The sequence below is a fragment of the Balaenoptera acutorostrata genome, chromosome 13 (genome assembly GCF_949987535.1).
Source record: "Balaenoptera acutorostrata chromosome 13, mBalAcu1.1, whole genome shotgun sequence".
Lineage (NCBI taxonomy): Eukaryota > Metazoa > Chordata > Mammalia > Artiodactyla > Balaenopteridae > Balaenoptera > Balaenoptera acutorostrata.
This window is the reverse complement of record NC_080076.1, coordinates 3,494,829-3,516,560: the sequence shown is the minus strand read 5'-3', so window position 1 is coordinate 3,516,560 and position 21,732 is coordinate 3,494,829.

Genomic DNA, 21,732 nt, shown 5'->3' with positions numbered 1-21,732 from the left:
GACGGTGCTTATTTTTTCCAGCCATTTCCCACTGCATTAGTGACAAAAACCCATCCGATGGTGTCATTCGATTTCAGCTTTATCACATCGCTATACTCAGAAGGGCAGAACGCAATTTTTAAAAATAAAGTAAGACAATGATTTTTGCCACCTGAAACCTGCTTTGAAGACTCACATGAAAATAGAAGGTTGGGATGACGCAGATAGATGGAAGAATAAAAACATCTCCACTTTAAAAAATTTCTGCCTGTTGAAAGAAAAATACACATAATAGAAAAACACCAGCATAACACAGTTCCCGAGGCTAAACAGCAATTTGGATTGGCTATTTAATCTAAAATTTCATTTTAGGGGTTCTTGCCAGGATATTCTAATGAAGCGGTCTTCCAAATGAGTTGCCTTACTGGATTCCATGAGGTCCTCCCTATTCAAACATCAAGACCAGGAAAGCGCAAGCTCGATGCCTGGCCCCCGCTGTGTTTGTGGTTCTTTACTCACCTTCCTGCTTGCTCAAGTGACGTCTCTGATTCACCTCCCATCTATGCCTTACCTGTCCTTCCAGGCAATGCCTTTGAGACATTTGGCTTTTCTTCCGTGAACCCCAGTGGCTCTTTATAGTTTATAGCTTACGTGGCTTATACAGCTATTCATGAAATCACAGGCTCACAGAACCACAGAGTTGTGATCAAGTAGGTCAGTCAAAACTCCTAAAGTCAGGAGATCGGCATGCTGCTGTTCTAGCCATCAGCGTAGGGTGTGTATGACGATGGGCATCTGATGGAACTTTTCCTACCTCCAGTTTTTTCATTTCAGAGTTGCTGTGTTAAATGGGAAAAATGTGAATCCCTCAGTATCTAGCTAAAAGGTCCTCCCAAAACACTCTCCATGATTTTTCCAAGTCCTCCGTCCTCTGTATTTTGCTATATGATGTAGTATGTACCCAACTCCATTATGGCATGACTATATTCTACCACAGTTTATTATGTATATGCTTCCACTACTTGATAGTTAGTGTCTCAAAGATAAGGATTTGCCTTTATTTACATCTGGGCTATCTCCAAGGGAGGGAAATGCCTAAGAGTAAGCACTTAATAATTTACTAACTTATATACTTGATGAATGAATAAATGTTCACTGTAGATCATAAAGCACCACATAAACACAAGGTGTTACTAAATGGCCAAGAAGTTCATTCATTTTTTTCCATGAGATGGCTCTAGTAGCGCTTTGTTGTCTTTAACTTCATTTGAAACAATTTTGTTAGGTTGTATGTGACAGCTGTCATATCAGCAGGCATTTTTAAAAAATTATCAAAATTGGTAAATTTTTGTGTCACAATTTTAATATTGAAGATGGAAGAAAAAAAGCAACGTTTTTGGCATATTATGCTTTATTATTTCAAGAAAGGTTAAAACGCAACTGAAACGCAAAAAAAAGATTTGTGCAGTGTATGGAGAAGGTGCTGTGACTGATCAAACGTGTCAAAAGTGGTCTGTGAAGTTTCGTGCTGGAGATTTCTCGCTGGACGATGCTCCACGGTCGGGTAGAGCAGTTGAAGTTGATAACGATCAAATCGAGACATTAACTGAGAGCAATCAACGTTATACCACACGGGAGATAGCCGACACACTCATTTGCACCAGCTTGGTTATGTTCATTGCTTTGATGTTTGGGTTACACATAAGTTAAGCCAAAAATACTTTCTTGACCATATTTCCCCATGCGATTCTCTACTTAAACATAACGAAAACGTTCCGTTTCTAAAACAAATTGTGACGGCGATGAAAAGTGGATACTATACAATAATGCGGAACAGAAGAGATCATGGGGCAAGCAAAATGAACCACCACCAACCACACCAGAGGCCGGTCTTCATCCAAAGAAGGTGATGTTGTGTATATGGTGGGATTGGAAGGGAGTCCTCTATTATGAGCTCCTTCTGGAAAACTTTTCTTATCATGTAAATTATAATCTTCTTAAACCTAACAATCATATAATCTAATTCTGTATAACTTGTTGCCATTTCAAAAATGCCCAGTAAATGTTTGAAAATAACGACGATGATACTTGTTATGGTTATTATTTTGATGATGAAAATTTATTTTGGATGATAATATTTTGGAGCTTTTGTTATATTTTCAATATCCACCTAAACTAGCATATCCTTTTAAACCAGTGCAATACAATTATTAGATTAAAGAATAATGTAAGACTTGCTTTTGGAAAACAGAGGTAAAATTATTAAGCAAAATTTGAACTTGTGTTACTGTGGTTTACTGTATTTTGTTTTTAGGTAAGTGTCTACATTGTTTTATAAAATGATACATGCACTTAGCCTTATGGAATGGTAGTTGACTGGATAATCTGAGATCCTGGAGAAATTACAGCAAAGTGATTTATAATCCTTTGAAAAACTTAGTGGAAAATAGGGGGACATCTTCAAGGAAAAATGGAATGAAAAACAAAATTAAAATGATAGAAAACCCTGATCAGTGGGAATTAAATAAATATACAATCAAGACTTCTTCTAGAGGTAAATGGTGGTATCAGCTGTTAAAAATCTGTTCTCTGGGACCACAGCAAGGTGGGGGGCAGGGGGATGGAATAAACCTGGAACTCTCACATTAACTCCTAAATCAGGGCCCTCCAAGGGGTTTAACGTGACCCCAAGTTGGTGGCACTTATTGATTCCCAGAAGAATCAAATACAAATTTCTAGAAGAAATCAACTTCAATTTAGGCCTCAGGTTTTCACAAGTTACATGCAATAAAACATGAATGCAAAATCTTACCACTGGTGAAAGTCCCCAGAAACAGCAATCAACAGGCCCCTAGAAACTTTGGATATTGGAGTTATCGGTGGGGAATAGAAAAGTATGAAATCATTATGGAAATAAAAGGTAGAATTAAAGACAATTTTTAAAAAGGAATCAGAGACAATATATCATATCCTAGAATTCTTGAAAAAGAATGAAGTGGATTTTTTAGAAATGAAAAATTTAACTACTGAGATTAAAAACCCAGTAGATGATTTAAACAGACACAAATAATGCAGAGAATTATTGAATTGGAAGTTGGGTGTGAAGAAGTTACCCAGAAAACACCACACTGATCAAAGAAATTGGGAATAGGAAAGAGTTAAGGAAATATGAGGTAGAATAATGTTAAAATGTAGTCTCAGAGGGAAAAAGAGAGATAATGGAGAAGAGGTATTATTTGAAAAGAAAATGGATGAATATTTTCCAGAAGTGATGAAAGGAAGGAATCCACTGATAAAAGAAGTGCAATGTACACAAACAGTATAAATTAAAAAAAGAAATCTACGTCAGATACACTTGAATACTAAAAATTCTCAAAGGAAAAAAAAATCCAAAAATCAGCCAGAGAGAAAAGAGAAATCACTTCCATATGAAAGAACAGAATGAAAGGACATTTCTCAGTAATAACAAAATAAATCAGAAAAATTTTGAATATTATCTTCAAATTCCTGAGATAAAATAATTGTCCAAACTAGAATTATGAACCCAAAACTAAATTTCAAGAAAAAGGAAAGACGCAGAACCATTTAAATTGAACAAAAGAGAGAATCTGCTCCCAACAAACCTACATGAAGTAAAATTTAAAAGGCGTTATCAGAGGAAGAGAGGAAATGGTCCCAGAAGAAAAATGAGGAGTCATGACTAAAGAAATAGGGATACATGTGGGTAAATCTAAAGAAACATTTGTGTACAAAATAAAATTAATGTTTAATAGTAGGGTTTAAAAAACAGTTCCAAAAGACATTATTGTTACACGAAGCTAGACTTAGAAGAAATTGTTCTAGCTACTGTATGTTCCAGATATTTGCAGCATATTGAAGAAGACATTCTTATGAAGTCACTTTTATTGGTGTATAGTCCTGTAAGTTTTAACATGTGCATAGATTCTTGTAACCACAACGAAAAACAGGAGAAACAGCCACTCAAAACCCCCAGTGAATTCTCTCACGTTATCTCTTTGCAGTCAACTCATCCTGCCACCCTTAAGTCCTGGCAACCATGAATATGTTCTTTTAATGTTCTTTATCCTTATATTTTTCCCTTTATCAGAATGCCGTCTAAATGGAGTCATACCGTATGTAACCTTTCAAGATAGGCTTCTTTCACTCAGCATAATTCATCTGAGATTCATCCAAGTTATTGCGTGTATCAATAGTTGGCCCTCTTTATTGCTGAGTAGTGTTCCATTGTATAGGTGTACTCATGGTTTATCTATTCACCCATTGAAACATATTTGTTTTATTTTCAATGTGGTTGCATGTGAACAATTCTGCTCTGAACATTTGTGTACAGGTTTTTGTGTGAACATAAGTTTTCTTTTCTACAGGATAATTCTTGAAAGTGAGATTGCTGGGTCATATGGTAAATGTATGTTTAACTTCAGAAGAAGCTATTAAACTTTTCCAGAATGGCTATACCATTTGGCATTAACATGAGCAATGCATGAGAGAACCGGTTGCTGTACATCCTTGTCAACACTTGTTATTTTCTGTACTCTTTATTTTAGCCATTCTAATAAGTGTGTAATGACTTCTCAATTGTGGCTTTAATTTGAATTTCCCTAATTACTAATGATGTTGAGAATATTTTCATTGATAATCTGTGTTTACTGATAATTTATGTATCTTCTTGGGTAAAATTTCTATTGAAATCTTTGGGCCGTTTTCATTGGGATTTTGTTTTCTTATTGTTGAGTTTTAATGACAGATTCTGGATACAAGTCCTTTAATGAATATGTCACTTGCAAATAATTTCTCCAGTCTGTGCCTTCCTTCTCAGTATCTCTACATGGCATTCTTTGCAAAGCAAAAGTTTTAAATTCTGAATATTAAAGAAATCCAACTATTTTCTTTTATGCATCATGCTTTCAGTGTCATATTAAAACCCCTTGCCTAACCCATAGTTATAAAGAGTCCCTTCTATGTTTTATTCTAAAAGTTATATTGTTTTATGTTTTACATTTAGATCTATGATCCATTTGAGGTAATTTATAAAGGTATGAGATTTAGGTTAAGGTTCCTTTCTTTATATATAAATGTCTTTCCATCTTTGTCAAAAATCAATTGACCATATTTGAGTGGGTCTATTTATACTCTCTATTCTCTTCCACTGGTCTGTGTCTACACTTTGACCAATTCCACACTGTTTTGATTATTTTAGCTCTAGAGCACACCTTAATAATCTGAGCCTCCCATTTTGTTCTTTTTCAAAATTGTTTTAGCTATTCTAGTCCCTTTACACTTCCATCCACTCATTAGAACCAGCTTGCAAATAGCTACAAGAATCCTGCTTGGATTTTGATTGTGATTGCAATGAACCTATGGATCAATTTGCAGAGAATTGGCATTCTGACTATATTGTCTTCCAATGTATAAACGTGGTAGAGTCTCTCCATTTTTATGCCTTTTGATTCTTTTCATCAGCATTTTTTTTTTTTAGTTTTAACAATATAGATCCTATACATAATTTTGCTAGGCTTATAAACTAGATATTCCATTTGGAGTGGAAATATTGTAAATGATACTCTTCTAAATTAATATTTCTAGTTGTTCATTGGTTGTTTATAGAAATAAAATTGATTCTGGTATGCTGACCTTGTATCTTGTATTCTATTATACAACCTGTCTATATCCACATATTAGCTCTAAGAGGTTTTTGGGTTTTGTTAGAATTTTTTATTTATTTAATGTAAACAACCAGGTCAACTGAGAATAGGGATGGGCTTGCTTTATATCTTCCTTTCCAAAGGGGTATTCTTTTCTTCAAAAAAATTTTTTTTCTTTTGCCTCATTGAGCTTGTTAGGACTTCAATGTAATATTATTTGGGAGGGGTAACACTGAGCATCCTTGTCTGGATATCAAACATGGAGGAAAAGAAATGTCTTCATAATTAATAAATTTGCTGCAGATTTTGTGTAGATGTTCGTTATCAAACTGAGGAATTTCTCTTCTGTTCTTAGTTTTCTGAGAGTTTTTCTTGTAAGTTTTGTTTTGTTAAATGCTTTCTGTGCCTAGTAAGATAATCATGCTGTATTTCTTTTCTTCTGTTGATGCATTGTACACTGCTGGTACATTACATTGATATTTGAATGTTGCAAATATTTTATAATATTTGAATGTTGAAACAGCATTGCATTTCTGGGGTGAACCCCCTTAGGTCATACTGTATTATTTTTTATTAAAACAGGAGAGTTTTTTTGAAAAACTATAGTACAGTATCACAAAATATTTATACTGATAGCGATACAATCTACTAATCTTATTCAGATTCCCCTAGTTTTAATAGTAGTCACGTCTATGTTTGTGTGTGTGTCAGTGATTCTCCTTGTATGTAATTTTATCACATGTGTAGTCTGTATCTCTACCACCACTGTCAAGATACTGACCTGTTCCGTATCTACAAGGATGCTTCCTGTTGCCCTTTTATAACCACACCTGCATTTCTCCTAATCTTTGTCAACTACCAATTTGGTGTCATTTCTGGAACATTGTGATTTCAAGAAAATTATATAAATGGAGTTATATGGTATGTAACCTTTTTGAGATTGGCTTTTTTTCAGAGTATAATTCCTTTGAGGTTCCTCTAAGTCAGGTCTATCAATAACACATTCTATTTTATTGCTGAGTCGTATTCCATGATATGGATGTGACAGTTTGTCTAACTGTTCACCCATTGAATGACATCGGGGTTGTTGTCAGTTTTTAGCTATCGCTAATAAAGCTATCAACATTCACGTACAGGTTTTTGGGTGAACATAAGTTTTCATTTTTCTGGAATAAATTCCCAAGAGTGCAATTTCTGGGTTGTATGGTAATTCCATGCTTAAAAGGAAACTGCGAAACAGTTTTTCTGCAGTGGCTGTACAATTTTACATACCACCAGCAAAGCATGAATGATCCAACATCTCTGCATCCTTGCCAACATTTACTAATGTCACTGTTTTTTATTTTATCCATTTTGATAGGTGTGTAGTGATATCTCATTGTGGTTTTAATTTGCATTTCCCTAATGGCTAATGATGTTGAACATATTTTCCTGTGCTTATTTGCCATCTGTATACCCTCTTCCATATAATGTCTCTTCGTGTGTTTCACCCATTTTCTGATTGGATTTTTTTTTTTGACTGTTGGGTTTTGAGAGTTCTTTAATATATTCTAGATACAAATACTCTGTGAGATGTGTGCTTCCTACCGGTATGTAGCTGCTGTTTCATCCTCTTACAAGGTCTCTCAAGACTGATTCAATCCAGGGAGGAAAGACCCTATCTGGACCTCCTTATATCACGAGTCTGGAGGCTGTTGAACGCTGAGCTGGGTCACCTCCTTATCTTGTGTGGAGGGTCCTAAGATGCCCAGCTCCTCTCTTGTCCCATCAGTCCTTGGGTCCCTAGTCAGACTGTCTTACCTTTTCCTCTCCTAGAACTCTCCTCTGGTTGTCTCTTGTGTTATTTCCAGGCTTTATATTTTTGTTATTGATTTCTAGTTCAATTCTATTGTGATCAGAGACTACACTTTGTATAATGACATAAGTTGTATTGAATTAGAGCCCATCCTACTGACCTTAACTTGAAATCTCTGGAAAGACCTATTTCCAAATAAGACCACATTCACAGCTACCAGAGGTTAGGACTTCAATATGTGTTTCAGGGTGACAAAATTAAACCCACAAAAGTGGTCTTTTAGAGATTTTAAATTTAACATGACCAACTGAAATTCTGACATTCCCAAATGAAAATATCCACCGGCAAACTTCCTCTTCTTACATGATACCAAACTAACCCAACAGTTTCCCAGGTCAAAATCTTAGACTCATTTCTGACCCCTCTCTTCTTCTCACATAGCATAACTGATATCTAAGAAATCTTGTTTATTATCTCACCACCACTTCCATTGTTACTACCTTGCTTCAAGGCATCATATTTATAATTGTTTCTTAATGTTATATTGTGTCCTTATACTACAATTTATGTAACTAGTATTCTAATGGTTAATCTTCTCCCAAATTTTACTATTATAAATGACATTGCAATGATCATTCTCATGCAAACATCTTTCTCCATTTAAGTAATTATCTCTTCCAAGTAAAATCCTAGAAGTTGCAGAGTCAAGGTAATCACATTTTACATTTTGTTTTATCTCTCTCAATTGCTTTTCAAGAAGGTTGTGTTAGGAGATTTGGGGATATATGTATATATATAGCTGATTCACTTTATTATAAAGCAGAAACTAACACACAATTGTAAAGCAATTATACTCCAGTAAAGATGTTTAAAAAAAATGCTATATCAAGAACGTACTGAAATATAGTTAAAGAGGACACTGTCAAAACTTGTTCTTATAAAGGTGACATACAATTTACAAATCATACAAATTTCTTTTTAAAAAGAATTAGCCAATGGTGTGCCCTAAATTCTGCTACGTTGTACAAATTTATGAGTAAAAAAAAAATGTGCTGCTTTTCTTCAAAAAAAAAAACAAACAGAAGGTTGTATTAACTGGTCCCTTTTAAATCACCAATAACTCACCGCTAAGATCTTTCTTCTTTTTTTTGAGAAAAATCAAACCATTTGCTTCTGATTTACCTTAAACTAATAATTATGTGTGCCCACGAGGCACCAGGCACTGTTATAGACACAGGTTTCTACCCTCCTGGAGCTTAAATTTTAGTTGGGAAGACAGGCTATACATAATAAACATAGTAAATAAATGAATTGTATAGTGTATTAGACAGTTATGTTCCCTGTGGATGTCAATCACATCTACACAATAACTTCACAGGAATACCTGGATTAGTGTTTGATGAATAACTGGGCATTATAGTCTAGCCAGGTTGTCACATGGAACCAACTGTCACACTCACCTGTGGGCTGTCTAGACATTTGTGTAGGAAGAATTCCCCTCATTCTCCTTGCATTGCCTTAGGGGAAAGGACTAGGGGCAAAAAGGAGCCATTGGACGTAGTATTTACTGTGAGGCATTTAATCAGAAATCTGTCTCTGATCCAGAATGCCTCATGTGTGAATTCAGGATAAAATTAATAAAAATGAATCTTAAAAACCCCAAAGTAATCTAATAATAAAACCATAAATTTTAAGGGAAAGTTTTACTAGTTTAATTCAGTGTTACAATTTTTGAGAAAACCTTCCAAAACATACACCCAGAATTTATTGCTGTAACTCAGCTGAAAGTCTCAACATCTGTTGACTGGATAAAATTTGTACTCAGGAGATTGTTAATATAAAATTATGCTGTATAGTGTTTATTATCCAGTTACAGAAACAGTCAAATTGACTATAGGATATACTTTGATTCCTTCATTCACATCTTTTCTTTTATCAATTTATTTTGAAGGTTCTTTTTATTGAATTAATATTTTTATGAAATACTTATATAATGGGAAACACATAAAAATATTTCTAGCTATTTCTTGATTTTTTTCCTCCAACTGGGTTCTTCTCATAGGTCTTATACCTTTTTCTTTGATTTCACTAACTAATTAATTGATTATCTTCATTAATATATTTGTATTTTATTTTGGCCTTATGTAGGCCTTTTATTATGGCTTTGGGATATAGCAACGAACATGGCAGATAGGATCCTGTACTTATAGAACTTAAATTCTCGTCCTGAGAGACAGGTGATCAACCCAACACTACGTCCATTAAATGAATATCTTATACAGATCCCCATTCCGCCTAGCTTGGAGCACATCCCAAACCCAGAAAACTTATCTCGAAACATCCTTGCCATGGAAGATGGAAGGCTCAGAAGTCCTTTCTGCTTATGCTAAAGTCCCATAATTGTCAAAGGGACCTTTCTCGTGAGGTGTTTTCTCCCCTGGTTTTATGTCGGGCCACCTTCTGCAAACTATAGGACGTTTTGAGAAATCTTAGGATATAATCAATTCAGATTCTGAGTTCTGCCCTTTGTAGGCAGGGATAAAATTAAATGCCCCCTCCCCGACTGATTTGAATTTTAAGTGTGTTATCTACCACCCTCCCACTGACTTGAGTTATTGCCGGTGGCAAATTTTGCCCAAGTTTTAAATTTTTTGTATCAATGTGCTCTTGATATTTGATTTGTATACATGCATTTTGCCCTGTTGTATCCATGTGTATTAGATGTCACATGAAGAGCATTCTATGACCAGGCTTTATTCTGTCCTCTTTACCTGAAAATCCAGCTCTTAATTTAAAATAGTTACCCTCGTGTCTCTGGGAACAAAATTCCTTGATATTCTTTAACGAGTGATTGTTTCTGCCTTCTTGCAGTGTCCATGGGCGTTCAAACAGATGACCCTATCCGTCAGCTTCACAGAACCATATCTGTAGGCTCCAGATGAGTATCTGAAATCAATAGGGAGGGAATTGTGGTAATTAAATTATAGCACTTACATATAATTACACTTATGTAAAAAATATCCACCCCGACTCAGAGCTGCTCCTGAATATGATAGACATAAATCTTTGACGATGGTCTTCTTGGGGGTGGGGAAGGAAAGAGTGTTAATTTTTAAAATGATGCTGGGAAAAATAAGGCTCCTGGAACTCTTCCACTTCAGAGAAATCATTTGACTCAACGTCTAGCTTTAAACAGGTTTGTTTCAGTGATTTCTATCTTTGAAAGTTAATTTTGATGCTGTTCTTTTTGCAAAGGTTTTTGAGGAGGATACTCATGTCCTGGGCTGTTTTGCTTGAGAACCGAGGTGAGCAGGGCCCTTGGGGTTGGGGCAATGGGTTATGTTCCCTCGTATCATCGGGAACACACATTGTGGGCACCCAGCAAGGCCTTAATCAATGACCAGTTGCTTGTTTCGATAAGTTGATTAATTAATTGACATTAAAAAAGAGTCCTGCTCTCCAAGCATTCAGTAACGTGGCCTAGATGATGACTTTGTGTTAGATCAGCTAACATATCTTAGGCGGTAAATGCAATCTCTTGCATTTACCACCTGACATACACAGGGGGCCCAAGCTTGTGAAGGTTTGCAGGCAGACTGGCTTCAGGGTCTGGCTGGGAGTCCCAGGTTGGAGAGATGGACTTTGAGGAGCTTCCCAGGCCAGAAGGACCTTGGAGGCATCAAGGAGTCAGGAGTAGATTGAGTATAAAAGACTTCATAACTTTATAGAACTTTAACCTTGAGCTGTAAAGGAAAACTCTCTAAAAATCTGTCCCACTTTCATGGTAGTACATTTGTCTAAGTTTATGGTAAGTTCAGTCAAATTTAGTGCACATTAGGCCACATCAACAGAATTCCAGAGGTCACTGCACAGTCCGTGGCCATTGGTCTCATGGCACCAAGTGGGTGTGCCCGGATCTGCAGGGGTGCACTTGGCCCACGTGCCAGCTGAGGGCATCCTTCTCTGCTTGCTGAGTCATCACAGCTGGGAGGGTGAAGAATGGGAAACGTTTCATATGAGGATGGATGTAAGGAACAGAAAGGAAGACTCGCTCCGTACCCTGAGGACGGTGCTGGTGCATGATTCATCCTTCCATATAACTGGTGCTCTGTCCACAGGAGAAGTCAAATTAGTTAATTTGTGTTGCTTCAAACAGATAAACTGAGAGCAAGGGTTCTGGTGTGGCCATTACCTGCTCAATATGAGGACATTCCCCTTGTGAGTTGGACTTGTCTGACGGGCTGGGCTGCCTTGGAAGTAGTGAGCTCCTGTCACACGAGTGGCACAGAAAGAGCGGAAGGGGTTTACCTCCCCACAGACTTGTGGGGAGGGTCTCTGCACTGGGTGGGGCTTGGTCTCGATGTCCAACAATGTGTCTCTAAACTCTTGATGATTTTATCTATTTCCTTCTCATTTTTCTCTTTCTAAACATTTTTAAAAATCTGACTCATTTCCTCTTATTCTTGCATTTTTGTCTCCTCTTCTTGCTGTTCTTTAACTTGTTGTCAGAATTTATTACCTCTCTCTCATCTCCATTTTTCACATGCAAATCCTACTCCATTTCAATGAGCCTCCAGAAGTGTCATTTAATCAAGTATTGGTGCAAATATTTGATTATTGATTATCACCTAGGAACAAAAATTTCTGTGGGTTTTAGCAAGATGGGAAACGTAACAGAAGTGAAATATCGTGCTGAATATGTAGGATCTGGAGTTTTTGTTTTTCATGTTTCCTCTCATAACATCTTCAAGCTGCAGAAGTCAGTGATGAAATGAGCACAGGCCTGGTAGATGTGGTCTGGACTAAACTTCTGGAAAACTGACCTTGCAAAAGCACAATATCAACCAGTTTTGACAATCCAGGCCGATTTCTATGAGCACTTCTAGCTATTTCTTCTCCCTCTCCATTCCTTGGGTTATGCTGTGACTTTAACCACATCACTGGGCAAATCACCCCCTCACAGTAGTAACCATAAACATTTCATTTGGTTACATTTTCTTCTCTTAATAAAATGTTCCTATCCAAGTATAGATGCAACTGTTCTCAACAATTCTGACTAATTTGTTAATTCATACTTAAAAATAGCTATTGCTTGTGGGCTTTGTGCCAGTGCACTGAATACCTGGCTAAATAAAGCATGGCCCTTGTTTTGGGGAACTCACAGATTCATGGCACAGACACGCAGACAGACATCTGGTCGGCTGCAATCAGACACTGAATTTGCTGGATAAAGTCTTCACTGAACTGAATCAGCCTTGGCAATTTTGGTTCCCCAGGTTCAGTCGTCTGTGCACAATGACGATTTCCTGTTTGGGCTGAGACTGTCTCAGTAGCAAGCCAGAGCTGATGGAGGCTGGCGGGGCTAAAGAAGCCTTCTCTGGGCCCCACAGTGATGTGTACCTGCTGGACATCTTTTCACTGTGCACCTATTTGGATGCTTCTGTCAAACCCCCTTTGAGTTTGGTCCACAGACTCACGAGATGCTATCACTGAATGATCAGAAAATGGTAACACAGATCTTTACAATTATTTCAAGAATTTTGTTACTACTGACTGATTTTATTAAGTCCAGGTTAATTTGGGGGGCATAACGGCCAGTGTTTATTCTCCTGTTTGTGTTACCCTGTACCCATCTTCCCATGTTCCTGCGTGTCTTTGTTCATATCATACCCAGAGGACATAAATGCAATTTCTTAATCAAGAAAGTGGTGGAGGGTACAATTTACTGAGCGCCTGTTTTTTCAGAAAGCACATAGACTGCTAAGGAAATTGATTCTAGGTGGTATTCGGTATTTTCTCTCCTATGGGTATAAGGAATAAGACATTTAAAGTTATCGTTGTCACTCATTTTGTGCCTAAACTCACTCTTTTGCTTAGCAAATATTTGTTCATTTCATTACAGTTTACCTTTTCTGCTTCTCATATTGGTGAACAATCAAAGTCTATGTGGGTTCCAAATAAGAAATTATATTGCTTATATTCCCTAAAATAAGCAATTTACTACCACCTTTGGTCAGATAGAGAATGAAATCATCGAGAGACAAAAGCAGGCACTGCTGTTGATATGGGGGAACTAGCAACCTGAATGGGGGAAAAGTACCCACTGGTAAAACACCAGCCCAAAGCAGTGCAAAATGCAAGATGCATATCTACTAACCCCTTTAAAGTGCCATGATTTAAGGAGCCCAGATTACTCTTTCTCCTTTGGAAGTACTGAGGAACTAGTCTCCATTTCCCTCTAGGAGTCACAAAAAATGCATTTGTCTTGAAACTGGACAATCTGAGTTTAAGTACAAGTTCTATCAAGATATGATTTGAGGTTTTAAGTTTCACTAGCTATAAAATGGGAATGATCCTAATCCTATCTATGGCAAGGGTAAAAAAGAGAATAAGTACAAAAAAGTGCTTTAAAATGATAAATTAGTAAATTGGTAAAATAGGTACATAAAGTATTATACAAACATGAAGTATCATTAGTATAGTTATCAGCACAATATCATCATCAAAAGCATATTTTTCTAGTTACTCTTCCTTTAACATGGAAAATTTAGTTGGTCATAAATTATAAATTTTTACCTGAGACATACACTAGAAAGGTGAAGGACATATATTCAAAAATATAAATAATAAATAGCCATGAAGACACTATGCTTATTTTAGCAACTTCCTTCTCACAGGTACAAATGTGTTACAGATAATGGCTATGTCAACATGAGGCCGCAATTTTTAACTTTCGATTATTTACATATTTGGCCTCATGTACATAAAACTTGAATTTTTTACTTTTTATCTTTGAAGATACATTTTACTGTAATTTGTTGTGATTGAAATAAATAAGAAGTACTATTTGCTCCTTTGTAATCACCCTGGTTCTTTGGAGGAAAGGTGTACGAAACCATAAATTGATCACTTAGTTGGAATTTTACATTTTCAGAAACTGTTGACATGGTAAAGAAAAGGAAAGGTACAGGAGATGGAGCTGTTAATAAAAACTAAAATTTTTGTCATGTTGGCAGATGTGCATCACATGTGCCCATCCCTAAGCCTGCATCCCTGGAAATGAGAAGAGTCCTCTGACCTAATACCACCCTTCCCAGGGACAAAGGACAAGAGATGCAATCATGTGATATTTGCAACCTCTGCTGGTCTATCACCTTCCAAGATGTTGAAGGTACTTGAATTAGTCCTACGAAGAGCCACATTCCGTATTTATTTCTCCCTATCTCTAAATAGTCCTGCTTTAATGTGCCGATAACTTAACCACGTGGGTATCTGGAGACCGACCCCAATGCCAACAACTCTGTGTAATTTTCTTCTGCTATGGAAATCCTGGCTCACACTATGGGTTATTATTAATCATACTCATTTTTAAAGGTAATTTAGATTTAATACATTGTCCATGCAATTCTCTGGGGAACATAAAAAGTGATCTATCTTGTGCACATCTGCTTAGTTCCATTTCCTGATCCTGGAACAACTCTCTAACATTTCTGCTTTTAGCTGAGGGAAGTGACCTAAAGTAAAGATGTGTAAAGTACGTCCTGATCAACGGTGTAACTTCCAAATGTCTTTGGGGTCACTGCTTAAAACTGGTGCCAGAGAGTAATGGCTGCACATTATAAGCATTAGGACTCTTCCGTTGGCGTCTTATTTAGTTCTTACCTGGCTTGTACTGCCAGGGATGAGGCTCCCTTCTCTGGGGAGGGGAGAGAGGATGGATATTTCAGAGAAACAAATAGCCTCTTTGAGACACTCATAAAGCTACCACTGTAAAAAGGATCTGCTATTTAAGACACTTAACTGGTCGCCCACCACCTTGTATTTGCTTAGGTGTGTGGAATAAAATTTGCTGTGTCTAGAATGCACCATTAATGCTTCGATATTGGACTGAGTCGCATGAAATTGCTTTTTTTTGTGAGTAAAAATGTGATCCAATATTAGCATTTTTGTATGGTTCAACCTAATACTTGGGAATATTTTTATTCCCCACCCCCCTTGGCATCTTTTCCATAGAAATGGAAAATAATGCTTGCCAGCACAAAGAATATTAATGTTCTGGTTTGCCCACATATTTGTAGAATGGCACGTTCCCTTTAAGTGATTCTAGCTAGAAACTACTTTTATAAGATGTGTTCAGAGTAGCTACACTAGTTCATGAATAATTTTTAGTAACTAAAACAAAGTGACTTTTTTCCCCTCACAATTTAGGAGTTTCAATAAAGCCTGGGAAGTAAATTATCCTATTCACTCCATTCTAAGATTCGTGAATCAAATATAGGCTTTTCTGTGGATATAAGAAAAGAATTAATGTGAAGAGGAAAACTGAACATAACTATATCAAATATATGTATAGATTGCAAGAAGCATCTCAGTTTTGGAACTCTTAACTGATCCAGTGGGGGGTTGGGTAAGAAAATCTGTATCAAGGGAATCTCATTTATCTTGTTTTGTATTGGAGAATGTTAGGGATATGGATGGGGGAGAGTCCAAATTACGGTTATGAATATGTTTAGGATGGGTTCAAGAACATAAAGACATTTGGAATAAAATTTAAGGTTAAAGAGCAGTGTTAGCTGGCAAATATTCCTAAATACTTAGGAATATTTCACACTTTTCCACGAAAGACATTTTTTTCCCTGGAAATGGAACATAGGTCTTGCTGTCAGAAAGCATATTAATTTAAACTAAAAAGAGCTACCTTGAAGGGTGAAGAGGTGTGGACAAAAAGTGTGCATGTTTTGAGAAAAGATGCATCAAAAAGCAGAAAAGAAGTACCCTGTAAAAGAAGCTAGTTGAGATTGGCGAAGGCACGTTGAATGCTTCTAAATCGTGTACACAGTTAGTGCAAAGCTGAAGTCAAGCTCCCCCGGAAATAACTAGCAAACAATTGAAGTGAGGATGGACATTGTTGGCCAGCTTCCCCATGCCCACGTTTCACAAGTGAGAAAAAGCAGGGTTTACCTTTAAATAAGGTCCAGTTAGATGAAGCCGTGATTGATTCCAACACCAGATGTGGTTCTCCATGATGAAATCTATTGCATGTAATTTTATTAGAAATAAATTATTTGGTTTAGTTAAACTTTGTCCTTTTCAGATTAAACATATGAGCAATAAGATATCATTGACATGAGATATGGATGTTAAATCTCAATGAGCCTCAATGGTGAAGAAAGTCAGGAAATTTTTATCCTCTATTGCCAAATCCTGTGGCATCACCCAAAACCTTGTGACTGCCACTCAGGAGTTGAGAAGCAGGTCAAGGCTTGTTTTATCCAAAATTTTTTGACTCCCTTGAATAGATGACCTGAAATCTGACCTATTCAGTTATGTCCATTTCTGATCTGCACCTACTCCTCATTTTCTCTATCTTTGAATCCAAGAAAAATGTTCTCATGACCTAGCATCATTCTGCCCAGAGACAAGAGATGTCCTCCCTTTATCCTGTGGCACTTCTATGTTTTGGCCATAATATTATCCTGGAATTCTCACAGTTCTTAAATTGACACTCCACACAATAAATCTTGCTGTGATGTTATACAGGAGAATCTTTGTGAACACTTTGTGAAGTTTCAGAGACAGGGAAGCGTGCCATTCTCATAAAATGATCATTTGGATTTTTTTGAAGCAATCTTCACCCGCGTTACTTGCAATCTGTTTATAATGCAGTAAAATACTTATTTAAAAGGTTTTCTGTGAGCCAATGGCCCTCTTTCTTAGAATAGTCTGTGCTAACATGGGGGAAATGTATACAGCTGTGTCAGGCATTGTCACTAGTGGTTGATTATGTAGATCGCCATAAACTATGTTTATAAATTATGTTTATTGTGTTATAATTAGTAGCACTAACAGTGCATAATATCAATAAGGTCATTAAATATGTAAATAATAAATAATAGCAGTATTAATGCCACCAAGGAACAGGGCATCGTGTATATTCAGTCAGCTCAGAACCACATTTCTCATCATTTCATCAGGAAGACATGGAACAAAGCCAGTCATTGGTTTAATGAACACACAGCCAAGTGCAGAAAATGAACACGCCCTTGCTTAATGGATGGGAAAATAAAAACAGCAGGTTGTTTTCCTAAGAAATGGGGAAACGTTGCAGAGTGTGGCTTATTTCACAAAGCAGTGGATTTCTGGAAATTTGAAAAGTGGATTGAGGGCAGGTGAGGTAGGACTTATTTACCTTTTCATTTAAAGTGATGTCTGTTTAAATTTCCCAACACAGCTGATTCTTTATTCTCACTAAATGCCTATGGAGACTCAAATATGACACAAAAATTAGGACTTCTAGACAATTTATAGACTGAGTCTTGGAAAGCGTTTCTACTGGCTCCCTTCCAGGGAAATTTGATTAAAGAAAACAGTTGATGCGTAGAGTCTGGGGGTCTCACCTGGACACATCTACTAGCTGACCAGGCTGAGAACAGGAGTCCACACTCAGATGAGCAAGAATGGGACTTAGAGCAGGTCTGCACAGACCGTCCCTCTGTTTGGTGGTAAAGTTTTAAAAATACATCTGCAGGAGATGAGAAATGGAGTGTCCTGAATGGGAAGAGTAAGAGCAGAATGCACCAATAGGTTTCTAGTAGGAAATAACATTAAATTTTAGAAAACTCTTTGCTATCTTTTCAGTAGTATAGTTAAGATATGAGTGGAGTATTAAAGCTGGAAGATAAATACAACAGGATGTGAGGAAATGGGAGATAAGTAAGGATGGAAGGATTACTAGGGACCAAAAGGTCTCCACCAGGAAGAAAATATACACTGTAGGCAGTAAATGTCAGAATTAATACTAGCCAGAAAATTGAATTATTAATATGGAGAATAATTTTGAGAAGCTGTTCAAGAGGGGAAAACAGAGAAAAAGAAAACAAAAATTTTAAGAGATGGAAAAGTTTCAGATGTGACAGGGTGCCCAGCCTAAAATAATGGGTTTTTTGAAGAAAAATGAAAGAGGATATCTATCAAAGGCACAGCTAGTGAAACATTTCTGAAATGAAATACGGCCTGGTGGTGTAGATCAGAGTCTCACTACATCACTTGGTCCCAACTACATAAAAGGTCTGTCATAAAATGTCCTCTCCCTTCTATAATGCTCCCCTCTTAAATATGAGCCAAGGAGGAACAAAAATTTGAAGAAAGTGTTCAAAGACAAAAACCAAAATGAACAAAAGGTTAAAAATACTGGATGAAAAAGAGATTGAGATTGAAGAAAAGTTTTAAAAAGAAATTACTGATGTCCTCAGGGAGACAAAAGAACATATTCTTTTCATGAAACAAGACCAGGGTGCAATAAACACAGAACATTCCAAGGTCAGAAAAGCTGTATTGAAAATTAAAAATATGATAGCAGTCATTAAGAACTTAGTGAGTGGATGGAAAAATAAAATCGAGGAAATCTCAAAAGAGCAGAGCAAACACAAACACACACACAAGAAAACTGAGAGAACTAGGAAACCAGAGGACAAGTTCAAGAGCTCCGACATCTGAGCAAATCTTCAATTCTAGAATGAAGTTCCAGGGAAACAAAATGGGAGTTGAAAGGAAATAAACCACAAAATAATTTTTTAAATGTCTTTGAATTAAAGGACATAAGTGTCCAGATTGAATGTGCCCACTTAGTACCTAGCACTGTGAATGAGATCAGCCTCATCCCAAGACAATGTGTCATGAAATTCAGAAGAATGGGAACAGAGAATATCCCCACACAATTGCAGAAGGAGAACAAAATGTGATTTATGCAGAGAGCTAAGAATGAGAATGATGTTGGACTATTCAATAGTAACTTGGGAGGCTAAAAAAATGGAGAAATACCTCAAATTACCAGGGGAAATTACTTCTGAGCCAGGATTCTCTACTCATTAAACTACTAATCAAGTATGAGATAAAAATAAAAAACATTTTAAATCATGGAACATCTCAAAAGTAACACAATGGACTCAAGATACATCAAGCCATTTCAGTAAAGTGTTAACAATGTTAAAAAGTGCAAATATTAATTTTTTTAAATGTGAACTAAAAAATAGCTTAAACAAACCATGTGCTTAATTTATATTCTAAATTTAGCATATAACATATCAAAACCAGTTGAAAATTCTACAAAAATAAAAGAGACAGAATTAAATAATCATCTCCCTTTTAAATATAGACTCAGGAAGTCTAAATGAAGCTTTGAAAAATGAAATTTTACATCTTTTTATAATAAGCATTCTTAACCAAGTAGGATTTATTCAGAGAATATAAAAAACTTTAATTGTTGGAAATGTATTAATGTAATGATCAGATCAGTAGGCCAATAAAAAATTCCATGGAGTCACACGAATATTGTTGGTAGAGCTCTTATGTTTTGGAAACTGTGGTCCACACTGCAAAACCTTAGGATTATGTGGAAAAAGGAAAAGTCAATTTCCTTTCGTGATGGTTTTACAAGATGCCAGAGGAGCAGGGTTAGCAGCAGTTGCAGTTTCCTTTGGATCTAGATTTTCAGAGACTACATATGGCACAAAGCAGGTTGCATTGGAAACTGAAAAGACAACTCCTCCTTTATTTTTAATTTTTATTTTATATTGGAGTAGAGTTGATTAACAATGTTGTGTTAGTTTCAGGTGTACAGCAAAGTGATTCAGTTATACATGTACATGTAACTATTCTTTTTCAAATTCTTTTCCCATTTGGGTTATTACAGGATATTGAGCAGCAGTCCCACTTCTACTTTAAACCTGGCATTTGTACTTCCCCAAAAGGAAAATTCTATTGGGCCAAAACTTAGAAGCAGCCAAGATGTCCTTCAGTAGGTGAATAGATAAATAAACTGTGATTCATCCAGACAATGGAATATTATTCAGTGATAAAAAGAAATGAGCTATCAAGCCATGAAAAGACGTGGAGGAATCTTAAATGCAAATTAGAAAGTGAAAGGAGCCAATCTGAAAAGGTTACAGAATGTATGATTCCAACTATAAGACATTCTGGAAAAGAAAAAACTAAGGAGACATTTAAACCTTCAGTGATTGCCAGGGATTTGGGGCAGGGTGTGACTAGGCAAAGTTACAGAGGATTTTAGGGCAGTGTAAGTACTCCGTATGACACTACATGATCGGATACATGTCATTATACGTTTGTACCAACCCACAGGATGCACACCACTAAGAGTGAACCTTATGTCAACTACGGACGTCGGGTGATCATGACATATCAACATAGGTTCAATCTGGTGGGAGATGTTGATAACGGGGAAGTCGTGCTTGGGTGGGGATTGGGGGTGTATGCGGGTGTATGGGAAATTCCTCTCCCTCCTCAAGCTCACACCCCGGTGATAGTAGCCATTTCTCAGCTTTAAACACAATCTTCCAAACTTCCTAAATTTATGTGCCCTGCCCAGACCTCTCTCTTGAACACTAGACTTCCACTGAATTGCCAGTTCAAAATCTCCACTCTCAGGACTAAAAGACACTTCAAACTTGACTATCCAAAACGGAATTTCTGATCGCTCCCACCCCATGGCCCCAAAAAACCACATTCAACTCCACCACCTCCCCTTCTCCATCGTTCCAGGTGCCGAGGTCAGACAGACACGTGGGGCCGGTCTTGACCACTCCTTCCTGTATCACTTCACAACCAGTCCATCAGCAAAGAAACCCAGTCCCCTACATGTTCCATACATACCAGCAACTAACCCCCTCTCACTGCCCCCCCCTTCCCTCACTCTTTCCCCTCAGCCTCTTAGTATCCTTGACACAGAAGCCAGATCCTCTTGCAAAGCACAAGTGAAACCTTCCAGTGGTGTACGTGACTCCTAACCCTCTTCTCTCTGTCCACAGTTCCTCCCACTCCTGCCCTCATGCCTTCCTCTGGATCCATTCTCGCTGTTTCCTGAGTTTACCCGGCAAGCTCCTCAGGGTCCTGCACTGGTTGTTCGCTCTGGTTGGAATGCCCTTCCCCAGGAAACTGCACAGCCCACGTCAAGCTCCTCCAGGTCTCTGGTCATCCCATCCAAATTGTAACTTGCTCTGTCATCCCTACATTCAAGATCCCCCTTCATACCCTGCTCTCTTTTCCAAATCGTGCACCACCTTCTAGAATATGATATAATGTTTTCACTAGTGTTTTATTACTTATTATTTGGTGTATTATTTATTGTCTCTACCACCCCATAAAATGTAAATTCTATGAAGACAGTGATTTCCACCTTCATATTGTTCCCCCACCCCCACCCCCAGAGAATCCCAAAGCATCTAGAACAGTGCCTGGCTCATAGGAGATACCCAACATCTGCTCAATGAATGAATG